The sequence below is a fragment of the Schistocerca cancellata genome, unplaced genomic scaffold, assembly GCF_023864275.1.
Source record: "Schistocerca cancellata isolate TAMUIC-IGC-003103 unplaced genomic scaffold, iqSchCanc2.1 HiC_scaffold_633, whole genome shotgun sequence".
Classification (NCBI taxonomy): domain Eukaryota; kingdom Metazoa; phylum Arthropoda; class Insecta; order Orthoptera; family Acrididae; genus Schistocerca; species Schistocerca cancellata.
The window spans coordinates 27,501-32,500 of NW_026046644.1; the positions used below are offsets into that span (position 1 = coordinate 27,501).

The 5,000-nt window shown below is 54.2% G+C and overlaps 1 non-coding gene across 1 annotated transcript in view; it reads right to left on the reverse strand.

The window, feature by feature from the left end:
• The window catches only part of LOC126136300 (small subunit ribosomal RNA), a 1,909-nt gene extending 978 nt beyond the window's left edge, over positions 1–931 (reverse strand). The window contains exon 1 of the ribosomal RNA XR_007527925.1: positions 1–931. This exon is cut by the window's left edge and continues 978 nt beyond it. This is a non-coding gene — a ribosomal RNA (small subunit ribosomal RNA).
• Between the last annotated feature and the right edge of the window lie 4,069 nt (positions 932–5,000).

Sequence of the window (5,000 nt, forward strand, 5' to 3'; positions counted from 1 at the left end):
CAAAATAGAACCGAGGTCCTATTCCATTATTCCATGCACACAGTATTCAGGCGGGCTTGCCTGCTTTAAGCACTCTAATTTGTTCAAAGTAAACGTGCCGGCCCACCCAGACACTCAATAAAGAGCACCTTGGTAGGATTTCAACGGGGTCCGCCTCGGGACGCACGAACACGCACGAGGCGGTCGCACGCCTTCGGCTCGCCCCACCGGCAGGACGTCCCACGATACATGCCAGTTAAACACCGACGGGCGGTGAACCAACAGCGTGGGACACAAATCCAACTACGAGCTTTTTAACCGCAACAACTTTAATATACGCTATTGGAGCTGGAATTACCGCGGCTGCTGGCACCAGACTTGCCCTCCAATAGATACTCGTTAAAGGATTTAAAGTGTACTCATTCCGATTACGGGGCCTCGGATGAGTCCCGTATCGTTATTTTTCGTCACTACCTCCCCGTGCCGGGAGTGGGTAATTTGCGCGCCTGCTGCCTTCCTTGGATGTGGTAGCCGTTTCTCAGGCTCCCTCTCCGGAATCGAACCCTGATTCCCCGTTACCCGTTACAACCATGGTAGGCGCAGAACCTACCATCGACAGTTGATAAGGCAGACATTTGAAAGATGCGTCGCCGGTACGAGGACCGTGCGATCAGCCCAAAGTTATTCAGAGTCACCAAGGCAAACGGACCGGACGAGCCGACCGATTGGTTTTGATCTAATAAAAGCGTCCCTTCCATCTCTGGTCGGGACTCTGTTTGCATGTATTAGCTCTAGAATTACCACAGTTATCCAAGTAACGTGGGTACGATCTAAGGAACCATAACTGATTTAATGAGCCATTCGCGGTTTCACCTTAATGCGGCTTGTACTGAGACATGCATGGCTTAATCTTTGAGACAAGCATATGACTACTGGCAGGATCAACCAGGGAGCTGCGTCAACTAGAGCTGAGCAGCCGGCCGCCCGGGAGTGTGTCCCAGGGGCCCGCGCGAACACGCAAGCGTCCGCTCAATTATTCTGCAAACAGGAGGAGGCTGAGCTCCCCTGCACAATACACCTCGAAACCCTCTCAGGTCCCGGCGGCGCGCAGCGCCGTCCTAAGTACTTGGTCGGGTTCGAGAGAGGCGCAATCGCCCGGAGTTAGGCGAGTAGACGCTTTAGGTGCGACCACCCGTGCTCCCAACTGAGCTTGCCGCTGCCGACAGAGGCCCGGGAGCGTGCTGTCGTGGCATTGCCGGCGGGAGACAACACGCGCCACCTACGGTGACCGGCAGCTCCAACGCCAGCGCCACAGAAGGGCAAAGGCCCCACGTGGGTGCCGAAGCGAACTCTCCCAGCACAGCGCACGTGCCAACACGTCTGCACAACTGCGATACAAACCACCAGCGAGAACCGCTGGGGCGACCGAGCAGCAGACGGCGTCGCGGCGCCGAGTGCCGGGCGGCGGCGCATCCTCAACGCACACAGTCCTCAGTCGGACCAGCACACTGCAGATGTCCACCGCGCTTCGCACCGGGCCCGCGAGGACCCACTTTGGCCGCCCGGCGCCGCGCGCAGGGTGCCCCGGCGCGCAGCTGCGCCGCCTGCCGCGTCCGTCGGCCGGCGCGCCTGCCACTGGGCGCCCCCACCAGCCGGCTGTAGCGCGTGCGCCCACGCACCGCGCGGCCAGCACGCCGGGCGGCCCCCCCTCACCGGCCGGGGACGGTCCCACCCAGCCACCGCCGCGTATCGCTTCACACACAGATTTGCCCTTACTGATTTACCTCCAGCAACAACAACCGCACCACAATGGGTTTACCAGTTGTTCATTTGCGTTGCGTCACGTCACCAGCAAACGTAGACGTCCATCCCAGTTTGCAAATGCAACGATTATTGCATACCTGTCTGTTAGGTGTCACGACACACTACGTCTGCCCACATACACGCAACAAAATGTGCACGACTAGAGAACACGTGGGAGGTGGCCCCCTACGTATGCGATGTCCATTACGAGACCGACTGTCAACCAGCATCTGTACCATGTCGCAGATGTGGAACGCGGTGCACCATGCTATCACACTGTGTGAGAAGAGACGACTACGTTTGAATACACGCGCCACTACATCAACAGACGGCTCATGCTGATCGCCATCCAGGGCGTCCGTTACTCCCACACGTCTCTATGGCGTACCACACTGCAATGTAGCTGTTATGGGGAGACGGCACGTGGCTGAGTGCACAACATTTGGACCGTATGGTTCGCTGTTGTTGGGCGCAGTCGTACGGTCACACATGTGCCACAGCGTATCATTCAGTACATACGGACCTATGTGCAGTACAATGTGAGGATTAAGCTTACGATATCAGCGGACAGTGGACACAGGCCGTACCACGACGTAGACTGAGCGCTTCGACATGCGAATGCCAGTGAACAGCTGCGAAGGGCATTGAACACGCAAGCACCTGAACGACCAGCGTGCGAAGGCAGGGTGGAGGGGGGGGGGCGATGTACATCCTGCAGTTGTCCACATTACAGTGTACAGCGAGAGCATGTAAAAAGTAAGCAACACTTGCGAAGTGTTCAACATGAAACGACACACAAGAGGGTGGGCGGTGCGAGTAGCGAACTATATTCAGAGGGTTGTGGTTAGACAACACTAGATTAATGTAACGTGTCATATGCCAATTACAGAGCAGGTTAAGGCACAACGTGGGTTAGGTTAAGGCACAACGTGGGTTAGGTTAAGGCACAACGTGGGTTAGGTTAAGGCACAACGTGGGTTAGGTTAAGGCACAACGTGGGTTAGGTTAAGGCACAACGTGGGTTAGGTTAAGGCACAACGTGGGTTAGGTTAAGGCACAACGTGGGTTAGGTTAAGGCACAACGTGGGTTAGGTTAAGGCACAACGTGGGTTAGGTTAAGGCACAACGTGGGTTAGGTTAAGGCACAACGTGGGTTAGGTTAAGGCACAACGTGGGTTAGGTTAAGGCACAACGTGGGTTAGGTTAAGGCACAACGTGGGTTAGGTTAAGGCACAACGTGGGTTAGGTTAAGGCACAACGTGGGTTAGGTTAAGGCACAACGTGGGTTAGGTTAAGGCACAACGTGGGTTACGTTAAGGCACAACGTGGGTTACGTTAAGGCACAACGTGGGTTACGTTAAGGCACAACGTGGGTTACGTTAAGGCACAACGTGGGTTACGTTAAGGCACAACGTGGGTTACGTTAAGGCACAACGTGTGTTAGGTTAAGGCACAACGTGGGTTAGGTTAAGGCACAACGTGGGTTAGGTTAAGGCACAACGTGGGTTAGGTTAAGGCACAACGTGGGTTAGGTTAAGGCACAACGTGGGTTACGTTAAGGCACAACGTGGGTTACGTTAAGGCACAACGTGGGTTACGTTAAGGCACAACGTGGGTTACGTTAAGGCACAACGTGGGTTACGTTAAGGCACAACGTGGGTTACGTTAAGGCACAACGTGGGTTACGTTAAGGCACAACGTGTGTTAGGTTAAGGCACAACGTGGGTTAGGTTAAGGCACAACGTGGGTTAGGTTAAGGCACAACGTGGGTTACGTTAAGGCACAACGTGGGTTACGTTAAGGCACAACGTGGGTTACGTTAAGGCACAACGTGGGTTACGTTAAGGCACAACGTGGGTTACGTTAAGGCACAACGTGGGTTACGTTAAGGCACAACGTGGGTTACGTTAAGGCACAACGTGGGTTACGTTAAGGCACAACGTGTGTTAGGTTAAGGCACAACGTGGGTTAGGTTAAGGCACAACGTGGGTTAGGTTAAGGCACAACGTGGGTTAGGTTAAGACACAAATTGCGTTACAAATTGCGTTACATTGCGGTACAAATTGCGTTACATTGCGGTACAAATTGCGTTACATTGCGGTACAAATTGCGTTACAAATTTGGTTAGGTTAAGGTGCAAAATGGGTTGGATTACAGTACACAACATGGTAAGAGATAGTGTGTTTGGGGGGGGGGGGGGGGGGGCAGGTTCGTTGGTAGTGATCATTGTAAGTGAATGTCTGAGGCAGCGTCAGTATGTCACAGCAGTTCTGTCTCGTCAGGATGCGCTTTTCGCTCGTGACTGGAGGCGCGCCGCGTCTGTGGTTGCGGCAAGGGAGTGGCAGACCTGTGTGATTCATTCCTGCCATTGTTTCTGTGCCGTAACAGGAGGCAGTGTGGTGGTGTTGGGTGCACCCCTGTGTAGGACATGTGTGGGTGTTGGTGGCTTATCTGAGCAATTGTGGATGTTGGACGGGTGGGATATTCTATTTTATAATTGGACCCCCTGGTGTGGTTATCATAGTGTGGATGGTGTACTGTGGCGGAGAGGATGCACCGGACGTTGGTCCATGCTGGTGCTTACATATCGTATCTGTGTCTGTTACAGGCAGAGAGTAATGTGTGATGGAGTGTCTCGCTGAGGTGTGGTTCATATTGTGTGCACAGACTTACAGCATGTATAGGGACAGCGGGAATTTGGCATATTGGATATAACTCGTCATGAAACGCAAGATATAGGGGTGGATTGCAACGTACGAGTGCGGGAAGAGTCCGCCGTTCATCCGCTTGGGTTGCGATTTGGGCGGTTGGGGTGGGTCACGTGCGGGTGCGGGTGGAGTGATTGTCGGTTGACTTCTTCGTGCGACGCAGGCACTGGCGTTCGGGTTCCTGTGGTGGACAGATGATGCAGGCTTTGTGGGTGGCGTCGAAAAATGGGTACTGTGGGACCTAGCGATGTCGTAGTCGGGGTGGCGTCTCATAGATGGCGGTATCGTCGGTGCAGCAGGTCATGTTTCGGGAGACTTGCAGATGGCGGTATTTAGTTTTCGTGTTGCGCGCGACATGGTGGACGTAGTGTCGTCCGATTCGCGTAGATGGGGCTATTGCATGTGGTTTCGTCACATTGTCATAGATGGCGATGCTGTGGTTTGGCAGTATGGTTGGTGTAGTTCCGTTGGATTCCTGTAGATGGAGGTGTCGTTTCTGGGCCAGACGGC